Source organism: Scyliorhinus torazame, chromosome 3 (genome assembly GCF_047496885.1).
Source record: "Scyliorhinus torazame isolate Kashiwa2021f chromosome 3, sScyTor2.1, whole genome shotgun sequence".
NCBI classification, from domain to species: Eukaryota; Metazoa; Chordata; class Chondrichthyes; order Carcharhiniformes; family Scyliorhinidae; genus Scyliorhinus; species Scyliorhinus torazame.
This window is the reverse complement of record NC_092709.1, coordinates 72,368,488-72,393,860: the sequence shown is the minus strand read 5'-3', so window position 1 is coordinate 72,393,860 and position 25,373 is coordinate 72,368,488.

Sequence of the window (25,373 nt, the reverse complement as noted above, 5' to 3'; positions counted from 1 at the left end):
TAAGGACGGGGAATTTAGTATACGGGTAATTGGTGATAGGGCGGGAGAAGTGGGGTACGTGATCTATTGTATGTTGTTATTTTAGGGGTTATTTTGTGCGTCGACCCGCGTGGTTGTTTTAGAAGTGTCAATCTGTTAAATTGTGAAAATTACAAATGCTTCAATAAAATATTTTCTAAAAAAAAAATGGGTGTGATTACCATCAGGTGAGTTGGCACGATCCTGATCCCAGTCCACCCCCACTTAGATATTTTTATGGAGGGAGCGTGTTTGCACTGGCATTTGGAGGGCAAAGGCCTAAACACGCCAGCAGTTCCGGCTCCTTACAGATTGGGGCGCCTTGATCTCAAAGTTAAGTGACAGCCTCCCCCTCCCTCCCCCACGGATATCACAACCCCGCACAGTCAAAGGGAACACCCCCTACCCTTCACCACAGACAGGCAAACTACCCTCCACTACTAAATGTTCGGGTCACTCCCCCACACCACGCAAACATCAGAGTGACCTAGCCCCCCAACCCCGCCTTCCTTGCAACATCAGGTACCAACTCTCCTTTAGGCCCTTCCCTTGGCAGTACCAACTTGGCACTGCCCCAGCTCTCTGAAAATTTCAGCCTGGCAGTGCCAGGTTGGCACTGCCAAGGTGTCAAGGGCAGTGCCAGAGTACTCTCCAGTCATGTCCCTGACCACCTGGAGACGACAAAGTCCTCCAAGCCCCCCCCCCCCCCCACGGCTTGGTCAGCACATCTATTCAGAGAATTTAACAGTGGCTGTGAGAAGGTTCGCATTGAGGAACTTTTGCACTTCAATATCTGAGTGGTGCCAACTGCTTCTATGGTGGCAACGTTCCTCCAGTGCAGGCATTCTGTTCAGGTATCAGAGGTTAAGAAAGATCCAGTTTAAAACATTGCTTTCAGACAGAGCACCTGCTCTTTCTAGGAGGTACTTTAGAATAAAAAAACACATTGTGAACAAAATGCACTTAGGCTGCACACCTGCACTTTCTAGGAAACTATTCAGAGCAGAAAAACACTGTCGAAAAAATATGGTCAGATAGAACACCTGATCAAAAGAGGAAGCATTTCAGAGTTGATGAACCATGAAGTGCTAAAACAAACAAAGCTAACCATCCTTTGAGATAGCCTTCAGCTGTCAATCAAGCGGCTTGTGAAAGCCAACAAGAATGCAAACAAGTACAGAGGAATAAAAACAGGCATACTGCATATTGAAACCACAGAGCCCAATGAAACTTCAAAGGGAGTGAAAAGCTTCTCCAAGTGAGAAGCTGCATACTGGCTCTGTCCTGTGAGAGGATTGTAGAACAGATAGGTTGCAGCAATGCTTTGCCCTGTTATGGGCTGTTAAACATAAAGAAAGCAGGTTTCAAAGCTTCACAGATCTTAAGTAACCCCCACCCTGCTAGAGATCACCGACAAGGCGCCCTCCAGCCCAACTAATCCACCCCCACAACCCTCAGCTGCCTTGAAGGACACCCAAGGCATCTGGTCAGTGGTTGCTGTGCCCTTGGAGGTAAGGGGTTTAAAAAGGGGGATCAGCTCACCAGCAGGAAATCCCTCCAGAGAAACTCCCTAAGGCCAAAAGAAACCTCAAAGTGCAGTTGAATAGCGGGGTCATTCTCAGGGCTGCAGCCACCAAGAAATACCCCGCTAAACGTGCCTGAAAGTAGACTTAGTCCGCTGGATCGCGCACTGGATCTCTGCATAGCTCCAACAGTCAGTGAAAGGATTTTCAAAGCTACTCGTTCTGGCACACATAAGGAAACCTGTGTCTGCTCTCGGGGCTGGATTCTTCCGCCCCGCTCGCCACAAGAACGCCACGGGTGAGGCGCGGACAATGGAGAAGCCCACTGACCTCGGGTGGGATTCTCCCGGACGTGGCCAGAGAATCCCTCTCTCAGTCTCCTTTTGATACCCTCCAGAGCCTTCATTTGACTTTCTCAATGAATTTCTCTCTGTTCACCAGAATTTATTGTTCCATTGATCGTTACAACCGCTTCGACTTAATATAAACCACAATTTATGTCACCATTATAAAATGGATTTCCTCTTCTAAAATGAATAAGTGGCCGCATTCATTTAGTTTATTTGATTATTAGGTAAATCAATCTCTCTAAATTAATCATTTTTTAAACCAAGGAACAAAAAGCTATTGATGCTTTAAACACACTACAGTGGTATCAGGAGTTTAACTCAACTGAACATGATAGGTCAGTGTGACCGAAGGTAACTATTATGGGAAGAAGGAATGAGATATTGAATGATGGGCTGTCTTACTGCTGATCTGATATCACAGTTCTGAAGCTCAGTCAGGTTTTGGTGGGTTTTTACAAACACTGTAAATTGTGCAGCGCATGTGATTTGTTAAAGCACTTATGAGAAGCATAAAGTCAGAATGATGCAGCATATTCAGGCCAGTGCGTCTGTCAACTCTTTGAAAGAAGTAAAAAGTAAACAAGATGTACTTAAAGATTTGGTAGCGCTCAAATTTAAAGGTCACCTAACCCGGATGTTTTCTATGAAGGAATGGATTCCTGAAAAAATAAAAAGCATACATTAAAAAGGATTAAAAAAGCATTAAAAGAATCATAGAATAATGCAACAGGGAAGAAGGAAGTCATTTGGTCCATTGTGGTTGTGTCAGCCCCTCTGAAACAGCTGCTATCTAGTTCCACCCCTCAGCGCTTTCCACATAGCTCACAGATACCTTTCCTTTTATCTGATTCCTTTTTGAAAATTCAACTTGCTTCCTGCACCCTTTCAGGTAATACATTCCTGATCAGAAAACGTCAGCTGAATAACAATGTTTTTCCTCCAAATGTTTCCAGTTCTTTTACCAATCTGTGTCCTCTAGTTGCCATCACTTCTGCGCTTGAAACAGTTTTTCCTTATTTATCTCTGTTCATGATTTTGAACTCCTCTGTCAGATCTCCCGCTAATCTTTGCTCTGAGGGGAACAATTCCAGCTAATCTACTCTCTCCACATCACCATTCCTGGTACTATTCTGGTACACCTTTTCAGCACCCAAAATCGTCATATCTTTCTGCCAGGGTGCCCAGGATGCACTGCCAGGCTGACAGGGGCACGGCCAAGGTGCCAGGCTGGCAATGCCAAGGTTCCAAGCTGGCAGTGCCAAGGTGCCAGGCTGGCATTTTGTCCAGGCTGGGATCGGGCCTGGGGGTGCCCTGCCCATGTGAGGTGGGGTGCAGGGGGTCTTGATGACCCCCTTATAGCTGAGTTGGGGCATTGGGCAGGTCCAGGGGTTGTGTCGGGGGGTTAAGTGATGGAGATGCAATTTGAGAAAGGCGTTTCGATCCCTTCAAGCACAGCGGAGCTCCGCACATTGGAGCCCCTCAGTGCAGGAAATGATACAGGGTGCAGCCTTGGAGGGGGTAGGGTGGGGTTTGCCCGCCGGAGCAACCAAAAATAAACAGAGTACTATTAGATAGCGGGGTTATTCCCGGCACTTGTAGCGTCGGGAGCGACCCCGCTAATCCCACCCAGAATGGACTCTATTTTTTTCGATCACGTTCTGCATTTCTGTTTTTCCAGATGATGTGGATAATCACACATTTGCCGACATCGCATTCCACCTGCCAATTCATACTTGCTTGGAAATCACACATTTAATCCCCGCATCCAAATCATTGATATGGATTGTGACGAGCTGGGGCCCAAGCACTTTCCTAGTGGTATTCCGCACCTCAGCCTGACACCCTGATAATTACACAATTATTCTGACAGTCTGTTTTCTGTCCACTAACCAGTTCTCGACCTGAATTTGAGGATTATTGGGTGAAATGTGTGACACATGTACAACTGTTACCAGCAATTTTAAGAAATCGTAAAAGGTGCCTTAAATATGCTTAAGTGTAATCAAAACCAACATCAATAAAATTAAGGAAACTGGTTGGTGGGATGATATTTGGAACCAGGGGAACAAGCTTTATCCATGGGAACGAATTATATCGCAAGTAATAATAATAACCAGGCTTATTATTTTATTGTAGCCAGGTTATACATCCTCCAGAATGAACCTGGCCAGTTTTCTCTATCTGGTAGTATTTTGAGTTCAAGTTGTGAGTCTTGAAACTTATGTAACCGTTCAAATAAGCACATAACTAAAGTCTTAGTGAGGTAAATAAAGCTTGTATTGAGTATTGTCTACGTTATGACTGATTCGTCTGTTTCGCCAATAGGGGGCAGCAACAGCATGTTCCCCCATTCACATGTACTCTAATTTTGCTTTCTGACCTCTTTGTGGGACCTTATCAAGAGCTTTCAGAATTGTTATTTATTTATTTATATATATATATGTATGTACGTATGTGTGCATGTATTTATTCTTCTCGTTACATCCTCAAAACAAAATCCAACTTCTATGTTAAACATTATTAATCTTCTATAAATCCATGCTGACTCTTTTAAAAAAAATTTAGAGTACCCAATTCATTTTTCCCAATTAAGGGGCAATTTAGTGTGGCCAATCCACCTACCCTGCACATCTTTGGGTTGTGGGGGCAGAACCCACACAAACATGGGGAGAACGTGCAAACTCCATATGGACAGTGACCCAGAGCCGGGATTGAACCTGGGACCTCGGCGCCGTGAGGCAGCAGGGCTAACCCACTGTGCCACCGTGCTGCCCTAAATCCATGCTGACTCTGACAGTAGGATCCAGTGATGCCACCCAAGATCGTGATTTTCAAACCAAACTTACACTGATCCCCCCCCCCCCCCCCCCCCCCCCCCCGCCCCCCGCCCCCCATGCCCCACCCCTTGAAAATCCAGCCCAGGTGTGTCAAGACTTGTTGGACTATATAATATTTACAGAAAACAAAGTGTTGTGCATTGGGGCCAAAATTGTGCTTCCCCATCTCCTTCTTTCTCCTACAAGTCCTGTCCTTTATTTGGAAGCATAACTTCTTAAAAGTGCAGAGAGAATCCTCTCAAAGTCATCCCCTCTATCTTGTGTACTGCTTTTTCATACAAAAATAGAGGCATCCATTGCAAGGTTAGCATTTGTGACATGACATCCTGAGACCCACAATGATTTGGTTATTGAAGGAACATAGCAGCCAGCAGCATGCAACGGGCATCAAGACTGTGCCTTGAGCGCACGCACTGAAGGAGGTGCAGTGGCTGAGGGAGGTGTTGGGAAGTGTACAATGCAGCCAAATGGGAATCCTAAGGAAACCAGAGAAATAATGAAAGAATGTGGATAGGAGGGAAGAGTTCATTGCAGTAACTATTGCTGCAGTGAGTAACCACGGGTTAACAATTCAGTCCGCTACCTTCCAACTGATGCTGAGATCGTCAAACTTTTCTGGAACTGACTCCAGGTCCATTTCAGAGTGTTGTCAGCATTTGCTTGATCAATTATCTCCTGCCAATCTCTCTGACTCATTCTTCAGTTCCCCTGACAGACATCTTTTATATGCATGACGTTATTGCTGACATGTAATGGCTATATCAAGAATCAACTGCCTGTTTCTCAAGGTGGGATACCCTAACTGCTACCAGATAAAGGCTGGGATTTTCCACTCCTTTTTAAGGCACGTATCATGGCAGCTGATGATGGTAAGTTCAATTAAGCACCTAGATAAGCATTTGAAGCGTGTTGCAGTAAAAGCTCCAGACAGTTCCCAGGGGACAAGCCTCAGGCTGCTCTCAGCATATTGCATAACCTGTTTAAGTATTGCTGTTTACATATATATATATTTTTTATTCGTTCTTGGGATGTGGGCGTCACTAGCTGGACCAGTATTTGTTGGCAATCCCTAATTGCCCTTGAACTGAGTGGCTTGCTAGGCCAGTTCAGAGGATAGTTAAGAGTCAACCATTGCTGTGGGTCTGGAGTCACATATAGGCCAATCCGGATAAGGACGCAGATTTCCTTCCCTAAAGGACAGATGGGGTTTTTACGACAATTAGCAATGGTTTCATGGTCATCATGCAGCACGGTAGCATTGTGGATAGCACAATTGCTTCACAGCTCCAGGGTCCCAGGTTCGATTCCGGCTTGGATCACTGTCTGTGCGGAGTCTGCACATCCTCCCCGTGTGTGCGTGGGTTTCCTCCGGGTGCTCCGGTTTCCTCCCACAGTCCAAAGATGTGCAGGTTAGGTGGATTGGCCATGATAAATTGCCCTTAGTGTCCAAAATTGCTCTTTGTGTTGGGTGGGGTTACTGGGTTATGGGGTTAGGGTGGAGGGGTTGACCTTGGGTAGGGTGCTCTTTCCAAGAGCCGGTGCAGACTCGATGGGCCAAATGGCCTCCTTCTGCACTGTAAATTCTATGATTAGACTTTTAATTCCAGATTTTTATTGAATTCAAATTTCACCATCTGCAATGGTGGGATTCGAACCCGGGATCCCAGAGCATTATCCTGGGTCTCTGGATTACTAGTCCAGTGACAATGCTACTACGCCACCCCCTCCCCATAACATTCCAAATGCTGGAGTCTCACATGCTGTGTATGAGGATGTTGGCACCTGGGTTGAAAGCAGCACATCCACACACCTGGCCAAAGCAATCTCATAGCAATTGCTCATGATTAGGGGGAGGGGGAGCACCTTGGTACGCACTCCGCATTGTAGATTGTTTCTGTGGAGAGTAGTTGGCGACACAGGAATCAGGGCTGTGAACCCACAATCACTCATGAGTCAATGGCAGAAAGATTGGTCTTGCAGACGAGTCCTGACTCTTGTCTATTTCTCATTGATATTGCAGAGAGGAGGCTATCAGAAAGATGGAGCCTGCATTAACCCATTTCTGCCTGCATAATTGTGCACAGGCATGAGAGAAGACGGAGAAGATTGCAATGGAGGAGGATAGCTCATCAAAGGGAGGAGCAAACCCCTTAAAACCAAGGGCCAACATGGCCCCCTCCAGATGCAGAGGAGATGGAGACCGGAAACATTGTGCATAGGCACCTTGCTAGAGCCAGGGTGTACAGTCAATGCCTGTCTTATCTGCAGATGGCTGAAAACCATTGCCTCCACAAGTCTTGGAACCTGGTAACTCACATTTGCTACATTCTCAACACATTTGCGCCATGTGGACTTGGAGGACGTCCATTGCCAGTGAATGTGATAGTAACAGCTGCACTCAACTTCTACACCACTGGCTCCTTCCAGGGCATGACTAGAGACCTCAGCAAGATCTCCCAGACACCCAGGCTCAAATGCATACATAGGGTTATAGGCATCTTTTTTCCCAAGGCTCACAAGTGCATCAACTTCGACAGAGATCAAGCATGCCAGCACTGGCCTTCACAGATATTTCCGGGATTCCACGGGTGCAGGGTCACATATGAGTGTACTCATGTGACTATCAAAGCTCCCTGGCAGCAGGTACTACAATACATAAACAGGAAAGGTTTCCACTTACTCAGCATACGACTGCCGTGCGACCATAACAAACAAATCACCCGGACATCTTCAAGAGGCCCAGGCTCCTGGGTTAGCTACTTGAACATAGAACATAGAACATTACAGTGCAATACAGGCCCTTCGGCCCACGATGTTGCACCGACATGTGAAATCACTCTAAAGCCCATCTACACTATTCCCTTATTGTCCATATGTCTATCCAATGGCCATTTGAATGTCCTTAGTGTTGGCGAGTCCACTACTGTTGCAGGCAGGGCATTCCATGCCCTTACTACTCTCTGAGTAAAGAACCTACGTCTGACATCTGTCTTATATCTATCTCCCCTCAATTTAAAGGTATGTCCCCTCGTGCTAGATATCACCATCCGAGGAAAAAGGCTCTCACGTCCACCCTATCCAACCCTCTGATCGTCTTGTATGTCTCAATTAAGTCACCTCTTAATCTTCTTCTCTCTAACGAAAACAACCTCAAGTCCCTCAGCCTTTCCTCATAAGATCTTCCCTCCATACCAGGCAACATTCTGGTAAATCTCCTCTGCACCCTTTCCAATGCTTCCACATCCTTCCTATAATGCGGCGACCAGAATTGCACGCAATACTCCAAATGCGGCCGCACCAGAGTGTTGTACAGCTGCAACATGACCTCATGGCTCCTAAACTCAATCCCTCTACCAATAAAATCTAACACACCGTACGCCTTCTTAACAACCCTCTCAACCTGGGTGGCAACTTTCAGGGATCTATGTACATGGACACCGAGATCTCTCTGCTCATCCACACTGCCAAGAATCTTACCATTAGCCCAGTACTCAGTCTTCCTGTTATTCCTTCCAAAATGAATCACCTCACACTTTTCTGCATTAAACTCCATTTGCCACCTCTCAGCCCACTGCAGCTTATCTGTGTCCCTATGTAACTTGTAACATCCTTCCGCACTGTCCACAACGTCACCAACTTTAATGTCATCTGCAAATTTACTCACCCATCCTTCTACGCCTTCCTCCAGGTCATTTATAAAAATGACAAACAGCAGTGGCCCCAAAACAGATCCTTGTGGTACACCACTAGTAACTGGACTCCAGTCTGAACATTTCCCATCAACCACCACCCTTTCTCTTCTTCCAGCTAGCCAATTTCTGATCCAAACTGCTAAATCACCCTGAATCCCATGCCTCCGTATTTTCTGTAGTAGCCTACCATGGGGAACCTTATCAAACGCTTTACTGAAATCCATATACACCACATCAACTGCTTTACCCTCATCCACCTGTTTGGTCACCTTCTCAAACCAATTGAGGGTAAAGGGTACTGGTAAAAGACATGGTTGATGATACTCGTGCAACAGCCTTAAACTCCTGCAGAATTGAGGTACAACGGGACTCATGTTGCTACCTGGACATTGGTCAAGCACATCCTAGGGGCGCTGAGCATGTGATTCTGATTAGTCTGGCGGAGCACTCCGAGGGTCTCATGGATCATTGTTGCTTGCTGCATGCTACACTATTTGGCTCTGTAAAGGGGGATGACTTTCCAGATGATGAGATGGAGGAGCTGCATGTCTCCTCTGATGAGGACATTGGAGTGGATGGCAGCGATGAATTCAAGGATGCTGATGCTGCAAATGAAGTGGCTATAGGACAAGTTTGACGAGGCAGGCATGCATGGGAGGGTCTCACAGCCACAGAATTCCAGCCTTGGGAGCATGCTTCCTCGTTGAGGTGACGTGCTGTCTGAAAGAGGGTATATTGCCATCAAAGGTCTGAAGGTGTTGACACTTCAAGCATCTCTGCAGCATCCCAGTCATGACACTAGACTACATGATAAAGGGCTGATCCATCACTGTGAGAAGGTGGCAACCTTTAATCGGACAACATTCCTCGAGGTGATCCATGCCTTGCAATGTGACTGCGCATTCTGAGCAATGTCGTTGGTGCAACTGGTGGGTGAGACTGAGGCCAAGGCAGCCAGAGGTTCAGCAGGTCTTAATTCAGATACAGATGAATCAATCCTTCCTGTCACCCTCTTCTCAATTCCACTGGCATCCGGCACTCTCACTCAGGGATGGTGGCCAGCAACTTTTCAAACTATATTGCATGCCGGCCATTAACACACCTTCTATTTAATGCAGACATTATGCCCTCATGAGCAGCGCTGCTCCTGGCGAATTGAAAAATCTCTGACACCATGAAGCCCTTGAGGTCATGTGTAGTTTCCAAGACACAGCATATTAAAATTCAGTACCTTATTGCTCATACTCCATTTCTCCCATCAACATTGTTTAAAGCTATAATTGATAGTTCTAGATTTTGCTCAATGGATCCATGGTACACCACTTGTGACCATTTTTAATTAGCATTTGCGACCACAGCCAGTGATCGGGCGAGGGGATGCACAGCGCTGCATCCATGCATTGAAATGAGAACTGTGTGGCCACAACACGGTGAGAGATGCTGAGGCCAATAGGTTCAAGTACGAAGACATTAGTTCGGCTGAGATGGCCAAAGTTTCATGTGCTTAAGGTGGCAATGTGCTCGCACTTATTGCTCAGCTGATTAGTTGCACAGTCACAAAGTCGAAAATGTGGCTACCAGACAGCATGGTACCTTAGAGCATGGGATCATGGCATGGAAGCCCTGGCAAATGACAGAATGCATGGAGTTCCAGGACATATCATCCTTCTCCATGCATTAACAGATCTCTCCTTCTACACAACACCTTCACCTTTCAGTCATGCATAGGACTTGGGAGAGCACATCTTCCTCTATGTCACACAGACCAGAGTGAAAATGAGATGACTCCGCAACATGTGTTAAAGACGTGCCTTGCACAAGCACTGATCACATTATGAACGGGGCACACTGATGTCAGAATTAAAATGAATGTGGCCGGATACTGGGGTGAATGGTGAGCTGACTGCACATCTGCACATACGACAAGCCCACAATCAGATATTAGCAATAAGAGGGGGGAACCATGGTGAGCGAGTGTCCTGAGTGACTGCAACACAGATCTTAATAAAAGGGAGACAAACACAGCAGGAGGTGTAGAATGAGTCATATTCTATTTACAGTTACGCATACTATATACAAGTTGTGAATGCCTGGGCCATGGTTGTGCTCCCAGTATTTCTTACTTTTCCTAACCCTGCTGCTACATCTTGGTGCTTCCCTGACACCCACAGTGGAGGTGGAGGCAGCCTGTTGACTTCCAAGCCCTGTTGTCTGTATGACCTTGGTGGGCGTTCTCTGGAGGGCCAAGACCTGGAGGACTCCAGCCTGCTTTGGGTGCCTGCTGTGGGGCAGGTGCACCTCCTCAGCCTGTGGGGTTGGAGCTGATGGAGTCACAGGCAGAGTGGAGTTGGATCGGTGGGACGCTCCTGGAGTCAACTGGGTGGATGGCCCCGGGGTGCCTAGCTGCAAGCCTCCTCCCCATGGGTGCCCGAGGATCCTGGCTGACCCCTTGAGGAGAAGGGTCAGTTGGAGCAAGATCAAGCTGCCCGCATCCATCTCACGTCGACACTGTTGGAGGTCACCTATCACTTCAGCAATCGACCTCAGCCCACACAGTAGTGCAGGTCTGATGTCCTGGGCCAGTTTCTCCCTGGAGGCTGCCATACTGACAGTGTTGACCTCAATGTTGGCGTGATCACCTCAGACTCAAGGCAGATGGGCTCCTCCATCGTCCCTTGTAATTTGAGGAATGCAGCTGACATCCGTTCCTGATGTTCCCCTGACCGTTGCTGCAGCTCCAGCAACTGATTTGTGACCGAGTCCCGATGCTGTTCATCGGACTCAGACACAGCAGAATCGTGACCTCCAGCTGTCCTCCAAGTGCCAGCAAGCTTGGATGGCTCAGCCCCCACCTGCTGTGGAGGGGATTGTGTGCTGTGCTCACCAGATTGTGCTCCCGAGCTTGCTCTAGATATATATCCCACTGAGGTGTGCGTCCCTGCTCTGGTGGAGGCTGTGGGTGAACGTTGTGATGGGTCTTCAAATGTGATGTCCTCAGGGTTCTCATTCAAGGTGGACCCAGAGCTGGAGTCAGGGCCCGGGTTGCCTGAGAATATCGGGCTTGTGGCAGATTTGCCTTGGAGAGAATCTGGAAATTCTTAATGTAAAGCTACCAAATAACACACAGAACTGTACATTCACAGTAACATTGACAGAGGGATGATCTGTGCAGGATCCTTACGTGGATGGTTGCCATTGACCTCATTGTCACTGAAGGAATGGTCAACATCATCTCCGTCCAGCGCAATGGTTTTGTTCCTAAAGTCACTGAGGACCTTGGGTTCCAGCATATCTTCCCTGTTCTGGAACCTTCTCTGTTTATTGTGTGCGATCCTGTCCTGCAAAAAGACCAATGGAGAGGGTGGAGCAATACATATAGCAGGCCATTTGAGGAGGATGGCTGGCAGTTGTAAGTAGCTTGTGGAGCCACGGATGGAATGAGGATGAGGTCTGCAGAGGGGATGAGGCCAGTGGAAGATGTGAGGGTGTGTGTGAGAGCATGAGTCATGATGTCCATTGGGCTGGCAGTGAGTGAGATCCCTGTGGATGCCTGATGGCCTAATGAGTATGTGAATTGAGAAAAATGAGATGGTTGACTTATTCTGGAGGAATGGATGAGATCAACCTTTTAATGCACTGGATGGCCGAACTCACCTGGACAGCATTTGCATTGATCACTGCTGTCACCGCCTCTCAAGCCTGATTCATGATGTTGCACCTCCTGTAGCCAGAGAGAGGGCATAAAACATCACAGAAGGCCTCCATGGCATCCAGCAGGCGTCCAAGTGAGGCATCACTAAACCTGGAGGCAAGTACTTTTCGATGATTTGGGAGCCACCTCTTCAATGGAGCTGTCCTGGACAGCTAGCATTGAGCGCTGTGCATGCTGTGACCATTTAAATTGGCGCCCTGAAGAAGTGGTGTGGTCACATCAGGGCAGGTGAACCGAAGGCCGCCCGCCACCAATCTGGCTGGTTTCACATGAATACACAATCACTGGGGCGGGATGAAATGAAATGAAGGGGAAGATATGGTGCAAACACTCGCCATTACTGCCAGCAGGAAAAGCTGCCCACTTGTTGCAATTCAGGGAAAATTCTGCGCATAACCTGCAGCTGGGTGAAAAGGCCACAATTCCAGAGCTGACGTTCCTTTTTAAATACTGCAGAAGCCCCTGTTGAACGAAAGCTAAATGTGATGTGGAAGTTCTACCCAGTACTCATTCATATTATTCAAATAAGCTGCACCCAGAAATATAGATAGAATTAGACAATCTTTGCATGCAAGATGGCTCTCTGCAACAGCACGCTGCCTGGTTCCACCTCCCAGCTCTGCCGTTTTCCCCACCATGTATTTTTTCTTTCGTGATTATTATCCAATTCTCTTTTGAAGGCTTTGATTGAGCTTCCACCACACTCTCACGCCATGCTTTACAGATTTGAACCACTCGTTACAGAAAAATATTATTCCTCATGTCACCATTGCTTATTTGCTCAATTGCCTTTAATTGGACGTTGTTCACTCTTTTTGCCAAAGAGTCTCGCCATTACTGGCTGTCTCGCTTTCTGATTCGGCAGACTCGGGCTTCAGCCCCTTACCTCTAACAAGGGGGAGTTGATTTTAAACCCCCCTCACTCACCACTCACTCCCAGTCAACACACAAGCATGGCAGCATGCAGACCTGCTCCTCACTTTGGGAATACCGACCTGGTCAGGCTTCTTGAAGCTGTGAATGAGGGATGGGATATTCTGTTCCCCAGAGGTGATTGGAGGGCCAGCAGCAGCGTCACCAATACCGCCTGGGAGTCAGTGGCTGCTGCTGTCAGTTTGGGCAGCATGACGAGGAGGACCAACGTCCAATGTTGGAAGAAAACCAGCAACTTCCGCCAAGCTGCAAAGGTCCGTTACCATCTCGCTCCTGGCATCAGTTCCTCCTCCCATCCCTCAAATTCCCAACCTCGCCCCACATATTGCTGGCTGACATCCCTTACCCTCCCCACATCCGATCCTTGTGCTTGTTCCCCAGCACCCCTGGCACCCACCAGCACAATTCTTTCATTCAATGGACTTAAAGAGGATTCTCTGTCGTCCGACGCCGGAATTGGGAAACGTGATCGGGTGGCGTATCACGCGTCAGCTTAAAATCGAGGCCAGCTCCGGGCGCCCTCCAACTGTCCGCCCCCTCAGGTACACCTGACGTACCGCTGCACGTGTGTGGTGCGCACCAGATAGCGCCCCAGGAGCCTCTTCACTAAAGTGCCCAACTGAGGTGCGTTTTTCAGGGATGGTGGAGGGTGTTGGAGACAGCCGTGAAGGAAGGTTGGTGCCGTCTCAGGTCTGGTGCTCCGGGCTGTCGCGGGCTGGTATTTGGGGGTTTGCATCGCTGTCCGGCGCCACCTCATCACCGGACGTGTCCCGGGGTTGTGACCGGGGGCGGGGGACACCAGAAGGGTCCACCTCACCGCCAGGTGATCCTTCAAGACACAAGACATGATGATCGCGGGTTGGGGTGGTGGTGTGGGTCAGAAGGGCTGGTGTGTAGGTGATGGGGTGCTGAGGCGGGGTGGTGGGGTGGGGTGGGGGTGGTGGGGTGGTGTGGAGTTGGTTGTGGAGTTGTGCCACACGTGCCATGGGGACACCGTAACTCAGCGGGAGCTCACTTGGTTCTGCGATGGTAACCTCCGCCTCAGCGACTGCCCATTCCCCGAGCCCACCGACCAGATCCAATGCCCGCTGCTCTGCGATGGTGAGGTGGGCCCCCTCCAGTCTTTGCTCTCTCCCTTCGATTGTACGTTGTATCTCCTGAGGGGGGGCGGGGTTGTGTGGGGAAAGTGCATAGTTTTAGGCTGTTGGACGCGGCAGCACAGGGGGTGGGCAACTCGTGGCCTTTGTGAACGTGGAGCCTGGCTATGGCGGGCGGTATGGATGCTGGCCAGTGGTGCAGGGTGGAGTGTGAGCAGACTGCCAGCGTGTGGGGTTCGGTCGGCCTCTGGGTGGGGGGGGGGGGCGGGACGGTTACAGTTGTGTGTTGACAGGGTCACGGTGCTGGCTACTCACTCTGGCTGCACTGAGGATGTCGTGCAGATCTTTCCGGTACTATTGGACAATCCTGGTGGTGGGGCCCATGGTGCTCTCCACTGATTTGTTATGTTGTAGGTGTAACATAAGCGGCTTCCTTGTGGTGCACTTGACAAAGGAAAGTTCAGACGTGGAGATAATTTCAACACATTTATTAAACTATTTACACTTCTATTACTCGGGTTCGACACTACTGCTAATCCTACTACAGCTACCCAGACTGACTAACCAGTTGCTGCAATCCACGTGGTGGGAGTGATATTGAATCAAGCCTGTGTCTCTACTCACTGACTGTCTCCACTGGAAAGAGGCAGATCATGTGTGTGGTGTCCTTTATATATGGGTTGGTGTAATGACCTCCTGTGGTCGTGTCACCTCTGTGTGTATCGTGAATGTCCATTGGTCGTGTCCTATCTAACTGATCTATTGGTTGAGTGTGTGTGTGATGTCTCTGGTGCTCCCTCTAGTGTCTAGCTAGCCTACATGCATTTACATTGATGCACATGACCACATCACCCTTTTTTTATATGTTACATATTTTCTGTACACTTTAAGAAAATTGAACAAAAAACAGGTAGATAGGTTAAGGTATATACAAGTCATGGGAACAGTGATTAAACAATAAGTCCAAATCATTCGTGTGAGTCCAAAAACCATCAATCATCATGGTCAAATGTCTCTCTTGGTTATGAACGCCATCAACGTCCCTGTGCCACAGGAACCAAGAAGTGGTCAAATCACTTCGCTGTCTGATTTGGAGTCTGAATGTGTGGGGAGAGGTGTGTCTCGGGTTGTGTGTGTGTGCGGCGGGGAGGGGGGTTAGAGTGGGCTGGGCTCCGGGGGAGTGCCGGGAGGAGGGTCCGTGCCGGGGAGGGGGTTGGGGTCCGTGCCGGAGAGGGGGATGGGGGGGGTCCGTGCCGGGGAGGGGGATGGGGGGGTCTGTGCCGGGGAGGGGGATGAGGGGTCCGTGCCGGGGAGGGGGTGGGGGGTCCGTGCCGGGGAGGGGGATGGGGGGTCCGTGCCGGGGAGGGGGATGGGGGGGGGTCTGTGCCGGGGAGGGGGATGGGGGGTCCGTGCCGGGGAGGGGGATGGGGGGGGGGGTCCGTGCCGGGGAGGGGGGATGCGAGGGCAAGTGAGTTGGTCCACCTGGCCAGGTGCCAGCCTCCAATAGTTGGACCCATGCGATCCATGCCACCTGGCTGGGGGGAAGGAGGGGGTATGGGCAATGATGACATGTCGTCGTTCCCCCCCCCCCCCCCCCCCCCCCCCACCAGGCCGTCATGTTTTCCGATCATCCAGCGATGTTGGCCGCCGTGGCGGCAGCCGCTAACGTCCATGTTGCCCTGGATGAGGAGGAGGAGGAGGAGGAGGAGGAGGAGCGTGCCAGAGAGGCGGCGCAGGCTGCCGCAGAGGGGCAGGCGGCAGCCGCCCAGGCTGGAGGGACACCTGACCGACAGGACGAGGAGGGGGAGGAGGACGTCACGGCCCCACGGCAACGGAGGCACCCGAGGGCGCCCCGTGTGTACCGGCCCCGGCAGTCATACCAGGACCTCACGGACCGGGAATGCAGGAGGAGACTCCGGATGAGGCGGGAAACCGTGGCACACATCTGCCACCTGCTGGCACACCTGTCACCGCATGGCACTGGCGGGGGATACCCTCTCCCCGTGTCTGTCAAGGTTACGGTTGCCCTGAACTTTTATGCAACGGGGTCATTCCAGGCACCGAGTGGGGACCTGTCCGGCATATCGCAGTCATCAGTGCATCGGTGCATCCGGGCAGTGACAGGTGCCCTATATGCCATGGCGCACCGCTACATCCGCTTCCCTGTGGACCGGGCCAGCCAAGATGCCCGGGCAGTGGGCTTCTCTGCCGTGGCCGGGTTCCCCATGGTCCAGGGCGCGATTGATGGGATACACGTCGCCGTGCGGCCACCTGCAGATAACAGGGCCGTGTTCACCAATAGGAAGGGGACCTATTCGATGAACGTACAGGTGGTCTGCGGCCACCGCATGATGATCCTGCAAGTCTGCGCCCGTTACCCAGGCAGTGTACACGACTCATACGTGTTGTCGCGGTCATCCATCCCCAGCATGTACGAGGGACGCCATCCCCGGCTGAGGGGCTGGTTGCTGGGCGACAGGGGCTACCCATTGCGATCGTGGCTGATGACGCCTATACGGAGGCCACGCAATGAGGCGGAGAACCGCTACAATGATGCCCATGTAGCGACAAGGGGAGTGATCGAGAGGTGCTTTGGCGTGCTGAAGATGCGTTTCAGGTGCCTGGGCCTCTCTGGGGGCGCCCTCCAGTATCGGTCAGATAGGGTCGGCCGCATCATTGTGGTGTGCTGCGTCCTGCACAACATAGCCCAGCAGAGGGGCGATGTGCCGCAGGCAGAGGAGGGCGGAGTGGAGGAGCAGCAGGAAGAGGCGCAGTCCTCCCCAGATGAGGGAGATGGGGGCAATGGTCAGGGCAGACGGGGTAGACACAGGCGGGTGGCTGTCCACCGTTACCGGCTGGCCCAGCGGGCACGGGACAGACTGATAGCCGCCCGCTTCACTGACTAGATGGGCGTGGGAATCGGGTAGTATGGCCGCAGACCACACACCATGACAACACCCGACCACCCACACCCCCCACCCAGCACCCTCACCCCCCTCCCCAACCCCACCCACCCCACCCGCATGCACACCACCACCCCCCCCCCATTGCCGATCCACCTGCGGCACAACGGGCCGGGCTCACACAGTTGCGGGTGGACACGTGTCTATCGCAGGCCATGGAGGATGATGACAACCCGCCCTGCAGTGAGCTCCTGGCTCCACATCGTTGGACTATGTCTGACCCATGGCCACAGTACCACCATCCACCCGGACCATCCCTGCATGCGGCTGTGACACTGCAGCGCACGGTCCCGTCCTCTGCCCGGGGGATGGTGATGGCGGCCCAGGGGGAAGGGGGCAGACTCACCTGGGTCTGGGGTAAGACCACCCCTCACACACACACTTGCGCTCAACGAACATGACACCCCCGCACGCTTTGGACAGAGCACAAAGGCAGCTTCTGTAGGTGTAACATTGACTTTAATAACCAAACGAGTTCATGCACGTGCCCTAGACCCTAAAACTCATCTGTGCCCTGCACCCGTGCCAACTTACTCAGTGTCTAATTGTTTGGCCTTACGGGCCCTTTGACTACGTCTACGTGGTTCCCCAGACGGTACAGCAGAACTGGAGGTGGACTCCTGTGATTCCTGCCCTCTGACACTGGATCCCTTTGGCGGCCGTTTCCTGGGGCGTCCTGGCCTAGATGGGCCAGGCTGCGGCCCGGGCGACTGGGATGGCGAGCTGCCAGCCTGTCCTGCCCGTTGCCCACCCGATGCACCTGGGACGGAAGGGGGGGGAGTCCGAGGTGTCGCGGTGTTCCGGGACCTCCCCTACAGGGGGAGCCGGGACGGACCACACCACCTCCTCCTCCCTCGGGGTGCCTGATGGCCCCCAGGCCTCTACATGGGTGGGGGATGCGAACGGACTGGCCATCCGACGCCCCCCGACATCTGGCACTGCCAGCCCTGGAGGCCCGTGCTGGTATCGACAGGGGTCTGCAGGTTTGCAGCCATGGAGCCCAGGGGGTTGGCAAACCCTGTCTGTGACAGTGCGACGCCGGCTCGCACATGGCCACTGGCGCCGATGCCCTCAGCGATGGCCTGAAGAGACTGGGCCATGGCCTGCAGAGACTGGGCCATGGCCTGCAGAGACTGGGCCATGGCCTGCTGAGACTGGGCTATGGTGTTGAGCGCCTCTGCCATCTGGCGCTGGCACTGGCTCATGGCCTCCTGTGAGAGGGCAGCCATGTCCTGGGCCACAGGCGCCACCTGCACGGAAAGCCCCAGGCCTCGCAAACCGTTACCCACGTCTGACACCGTCGCACCCATTGCCTCCATCGCGGACGCCACCCGTGCGGTGTCGGCCTGGGTGGCACGCATGACCGGCACCACTTCCAGCTCCTGGACGCGGGTGGACTCCTCCACCTGCGACTGCAGCCGCCGCAAGCCGGCCGTCACCCTCTTCGCTCGTCTCCGGGTCGGTGGTTGTATCGGATCTATGTGTGGATGTGGAAATTCCAGGAACCCGGGATCCATCTGGGTGGCAGCTGTTCGCTTGGGCTGGGCTGCCCTCCGACCGCCCGGCCCCTTGCTGTTCCTACCTCCACCTGCTGTACCGGGACGGCTGTGTTGTGCGCACCAGTGAGTGTACCAGACGCCTCATCACTAAAGTGCCCAACTGAGGTGAGTGTTTCTGCGATGGTGGAGGGTGTTGGTGACAGCAGTGGCGTTGTGTCATGCTCTTCGTCCCACTGTGAGTCCATGGCACCTTGGGGTGGGGGATCGTCTCCACCCATCCACTCTGAGTCACTGTCCGGTATTTCGTCTTCCTGGGTAGTGCTGTCCCGGGTGGGGGTGTCCTGGGCAGTGCTGTCCCGGGTAGTGGTGTCCTGGGTAGTGGTGTCCTGGGTAGTGGTGTCCTGGCTCGGATGTGACGGGGGCCTGTGGCTGCCCCCCTCGTCGCTGGGTGGTCGCTCCCGCACGTGATGGGGGTGTCGTCTCCCTGTTGCTCCAGGTCTCTCCGTCTCCCGTGGTGTGCGAGGGGCATCCTGTGGGCGTCGCATGCTGGAGGGTCCGGGTCTCTCTATCTCCCGTGGCCTCAGAGGGGCATCCTGCGGGCATCGCATGCTCGAGGGTCCGGGTCTCTCCGTCTCCCGTGGCCTCCGAGGGGCATCATGCAGGCGGTCTGCATCTGCGGGGATGGGTGCTTGGACGTTTGGTCCTGCGATACACAATGAAGCATGCATGGTTAGACACACAGGCAGTGATCAGGTGATATGGGGGAGGGGGGATATGGGGACGGGCTGTCGGTGGCGCACTTGCTAGTACGCCCCCGACCTCTGCATCAGCAACCTCCCGGTCGTCAGGTCCGCCAGCCAGTTCCAGGGCCCTTTCCTCGTGTTCGGTCAGTGGCCTCTCATCAGCGGGGCCTCCTCCAGTCCTCACATGCTCCCTATTGTTGTGTGCGCGCTTCTCCTGTGGGGGGGGGGGGGGGGGCGGGGTGGGGGGGGGGTGGCAGGGGTAAAAGGCAACACTGTTAGGCAGGTATATGAATGCACGCCATCGATTGCGCGTGCATTGCAGAGGTTAAGGTTAGGGCTGGATTCACTTGGGGATATGGGGGATATGGGGGAGGGGGGATATGGGGAGGGGGAATATGGGGGAGGGGGAATATGGGGGATATGGGGGAGGGGGGATATGGGGGAGGGGGGATATGGGGGAGGGGGGATATGGGGAGGGGGGATATGGGGGAGGGGGATATGGGGGATATGGGGGAGGGGGGATATGGGGGATACGGGGAGGGGGGTATGGGGAGGGGGGATATGGGGGAGGGGGGATATGGGGGAAATGGGGGAGGGGGATATGGGGAGGGGGATATGGGGGAGGGGGGATATAGGGGAGGGGGGATATGGGGGAGGGGGGATATGGGGGTGGGGGGATATGGGGGATATGGGGAGGGGGGATATGGGGGAGGGGGGATATGGGGAGGGGGGATATGGGGAGGGGGGATATGGTGGAGGGGGGATATGGGGGAGGGGGATATGGGGGAGGGGGGATATGGGGGATATGGGGAGGGGGGATATGGGGGAGGGGGGATATGGGGGATATTGGGGAGGGGGGATATGGGGGAGTGGGGATATGGGGAGGGGGATATGGGGAAGGGGGGATATGGGGGAGGGGGGATATGGGGGAGGGGGGTTATAGGGGAGGGGGATATGGGGGAGGGGGGATATGGGGGAGGGGGGATATGGGGGAGGCTCACCCTGCCTGCTCTGACGAGGTCGTTCACCTTCTTGTGGCACTGGGTGCCTGTCCGTGGTGTCAGGGCCACAGCGGTGACGGCCTCTGCCACTTCCCTCCACTGACGCCAGCTGTGGCGTGGGGGAACTCTGCGGCTGTGCCCGGTATACAGGGCGTCCCTCCTCTGCTCCACTGCGTCCAGGAGCGCATCCATATCCCGTGACTCGAACCTCGGGGCTGAGCGGCGGCCAGCCATCCAGTCGGGTGTTCTGGTCGGGTGTTCCGGTCGGTTGGGGGGGAGCAGCGTGGCCTTATGAGCCGTCACGCAGTGCGGCGCGTATGACGCTGCACGGCGTGAACCACGTGCGCAAGCGCGGATCCTGTTAGGTCGCTGCTAGCCCATTTCGGGCCGGAGACTTTCGACCCATTTTTCCGACGTGACGCAAGTCGGATTTGCGCCGTTTTTTGCGCCGATCGGCGGACTTTGCGCCGATAACGGAGAATTTCGCCCCTTGCATGGGAAGTGGGATGCTGTCGTCACTCATCTCACATACCGTGGGTAGAGCCTCAGTAGCTGCTTGTTGTTCACTTGGGTTGGGTAAATTGTCAGAGTCTTCATCTGGTGGTGCAAACAATGTGGGTGGACTGTCATTGTCTTGCTGTTGTCCTTCATTTGGGCTTGGACTATCGACGTCGCTTTGTTCTTCACTGTAGCATGATAGACCGTCATGGTCGACCTGCTGTGCACTGGAGCGTGGTAGACTGTCATAGTCTTCTTGCTGTTTACTTGAGCATGGCAGACTTGCAACGTCTGCCGCTAGTTGGTCAGAGGAGATGGCTGAACCATCATGGTCTTGTTCCTGCAAGAACTGCGCGTCGGAGTCTTGCATTGCTTCTATTACGGAGTCTGTCCACGAGCTCGCTGAGGAGGCTTGTGACACTGGAGTCACGTCTTGTGTGTGCAAGGACTGCGCTCTGGAGTTTTACGTTTTGCAATTATGGAGTCTGACCACGAGCTCACTGTGGAGGCTTGTGACTCTGGAGCCACTTCTTGTTCGTGCAAGGACTGCGGTGTTGAGTCTTGCGTGTCTTCTTTCGTAGAGTCGGGAACCCTGAGCGGTGCGTGGACCACGCTCTGTGTGGCAGCAGGCCGCTCTCTGTGGGCTTGTACCGCTCCCTGTCTCTTGGTTTCAGGCCACAGCATAATCCTGCACTCATGAGTTGGGATGTCATATCTGCTGGACTGAAGATCCTCAAATCCGAAGAATTCGTCGTCGGGGTCGCCAATATGCAACACGTCTAGTTGCGGATCGGATTTGGTACTGGGGTAGCCTCCCAAGGTGAAAGGTTCGTCTGAGTCGTTGTCTTCCAAGGCCACATCATCACGTTTTGTGTCGGAGCTGGCATTGGGCTCGCGTTGTCCAGAGAAAATGTAAAGGTCAGTTTCGAAGTATTCAAGGTCAGAATCATCGGTTTGGGCGTAGGTAACTGCTTGTTGCAGGGTTCTCCGGAGGTTAATTTCATTTCCTGGTTCAATTTGAGGCATTGTGCTGTCATTCCAGGCGAAGGAAGGTTGTTTTACGGCTTTTAATGATTTTTTTCTTTGATTTGGGACGTTGCCCCTTTAAATGGGCGTGGTCCGGGGCCTCTGATGCCATGACGCATGTGACATCATACGTCGGAATCGTTTGCGCATGCGCAAATTGCTGTTCCTGTACCGGGGGCCGTTTTTGTGATTGCGCATGCGCGGCGTCTCGTGCATGCGCAAACGAACCTTCCCGTCCTGTGCGCTTCTCGCGCAACTGCAGTCCCTTTAGAAAGATGGCCACCGATCAAAATTGTTCTCTGCTCCGGGATCTCGGCATTGTGGTGAGTACTGGTGCTTCTCTTACCTTTTCTTGCTGGTGGGAGTGTGTTTTCCTCACAGTATTTGCCGAGTTTGTCCAGGACTGCCTGGAAGTCGCTCCTGTTTTGCCCTTTGGAGAACTTGAATTTTTAAAAGATTTCTTCTGCTCTGGCACCAGCGATGGTGAGCAGAAGCTCTGTCTTTTCCGCATCGGCCACGTCTTGTTGGTCGGCTGCTACCAGGAAGATTTCAAACATTTGCCGGAATGCCCGCCAGTTTTCGCGGAGATCGCCGTGGCACTGGAGCTGCTGCGGAACCCGGATTTCGAACATCTTGCCTGGGTATCATTGCTGGTTGTCACTGTACGCTGAGGTATGGCTATATGGATTGAAACAGTTCAGTCCTGGTACCATGATTTGTTATGTTCTCGGTGTAACATAAGCGGTTTCCTTGTGGTGCACTTGACAAAGGAAGGTTCAGACGTGGAGATAACTTCAACACGTTTATTAAACTATTTACACTTCTATTACTCGGGTTCGACACTACTGCTACTCCTACTATAGCTACCCAGACTGACTAACCAGTTGCTGCAATCCACGTGGTGGGAGTAATATTGAATCAAGCCTGTGTCTCTACTCACTGACTGTCTCCACTGGAAAGAGGCAGATCATGTGTGTGGTATCCTTTATATATGGGTTGGTATAATGCCCTCCTGTGGTCGTGTCACCTCTGTATGTATCGTGAATGTCCATTGGTCGTGTCCTATCTAACTGATCTATTGGTTGAGTGTGTGTGTGTGATGTCACTGGTGCTCCCTCTAGTGTCTAGCTAGCCTACATGTATTTACATTGATGCACATCACCACATCCACCTCTGCCACTGGCACCCTGGCCCAGTGCATAACAGCGAGTGGCAACCTCATTTCCACCCCGGGGAACAGGGTGCCACACCTCTCCTCTACGGCATCCAGCAGGGTCTTGAGTTCTGCATCTACGAACCAGGGTGCCGCTCGTCAACCTCTCGAGTGCCAATCCCGACCCCGGCAAATCGGACACCGTTTTTCATTGGAATTGCTCTAGTTCCACGTGGTGCCTGTGCTAGCCCATTAACGGATCCTGAATTGCTCCGGGTCCGGCGCCACTTCCGTGGTCGTAGAACACCACCGATTCAGTCCCGGCATCAGCACTAAGTCTCTGAAACAGAAAATCCAGCCCTAAATTTCTCAGCCACAGAAATAAATCATGATCATCAGATCATCTTTTTATTACATTGAAATAACCTCAATACATTATGATAGATATCTCAGAAAGAGAAATTACAGTTTTCTTAATTTGCAAGGGCTTCACTCCCTTGGAGATGTTCTTAGTCAAGGTGTATGGTGCGGCAATGAGGTGCCGCATTGGAAATGAACAGTTAAAAATAATTGGTCGGATGCATTTTATCATTTTTTTCACCTTAAAATCAGTACTGCGAACATTAGCAGACATTGTTTATGTTAAATGGGCTGGCAACTCATTTATATTGCTGGAGAAAAGAATTTCACAGGAAATCATTCGGAGCTAATGTTCAAAATGTCAAATTTCAAGCCATTTTTGACAGTACCAGTTAGATTTTGCTCCATTTTGTTGCCACAGTATGCGCTATGTCCCATCGTTTCAGCTAAATAATAGTTTAATCAGTATGATGTGTGATGGCACCAATTACATGTGAAATGTCACAACAATACTGTCTGAGGATATGCAAATGACGGTCTGCCCCACATTTCCTGCTGCAGTTAGGAGTGTGATGTTGAAGTACCAATTGCTAATAAGCTAACGTCAGTGGCATGATAAATATCACTTTCAGAAAAATTAATTACAACTCTGGATAGAAACCCCAGCTGTCTGAAGCAATTGTCTTGGTGAAAGTAGCTGATTGTTTTTAGATCTGAGAAGACCAATGTTGCACTCAAAATGAATAAAAATCAGAGAAAAACCTTAGCCCCCCAAAACTGTGCCTGACCACCAGACCCTCTCCACACTCGACTTTGAGGGCCCTGGCTTGGAAGAGATATGAGCAGCTCAGTGTGGATGCTGGGAGCCCCTGATGGTTCTGGGTTTCAGCTCCAGACCGGGTTCCGCGCTGGTGTTCCGCATTCTGGTGCTGGGGAATCTCAGTGAATTTTCAGAACTTATGGTCGTGCAGCGATAATGTCACTGGACGATTAATATAAAGGCCCAGACTAATGCTCTTGTTCAAATCGAACTGTGGCCATTGGTGGAATTTAAAATTCTAGCTAAGTAAAGTCTCAAAGTAAAAAGGTAGTCTCAGTAATGGTGGCCATGAATGTTGTAAAAACCCATCTGGTTCACTAATGCCCTTTAGGGAATGAAATATGACATTCATACCTGGTCTGGCCTACGTGATTCTCTAGACCGACGACAATGTGGTTGAATCTTAACTGACTCTGAAATGTCTGAGTAAGTCAGTTAGTTGAAGGGCAATTAGGGACAGGCAACAAATGCTGGCCTTGTCAGTGATACCCACATTCCATGAAAGAATTTAAAAATACAATCAGCAGTTGTCACTTTTAAAGATCTCAGCACCTGCACATATAAATATCCTTCTGTACAACCACCCCCATTAGTATGTTTCTTTGGTCACTCTCCCAACTCTGGCCTGCAGAATAATGGGTCTTGGATTTTCCGGCCCTGTCCCCCCATCACTGCACCGCCCCGCCCCTCCCCACCTGCCTGTCTGCGGCAAATTTCACACTGTGGGACGGAAAATCCCAGCCATGACTCCACATCTGCATACAGTCACTGGGCTGAACTTTCCAGCTGCTGTATCTAGATAAGATTTAAGGGGTCTCTGGGGGGGGGGGGGGGGGGGGGTGCAGGTGGAGCTCGGGTCACTCCTGTACTGTGAGGCAGGGGGGTTGACCCACAAAATCCTGGGGGTGGGGTGAGCTTCACTGAGGGAGGGCCCAGGCGCCAGACGTCCACTCAAAATTTCCTGGGGAATCCCTTGCCATGCAAATATTTGCATGGCTAAGGATTGGGAATCGCTGCCTGATTTATATTCCGAGCATGGGTGAAAATCAGGTGCAATTCAGCTCTGGCAACAGAACATTGGGCTGTATTCTCCATTTCAGCAGCTAAGTGCTGATGCCAGCGGAACACGTGTGGGCCGGGATTCACCG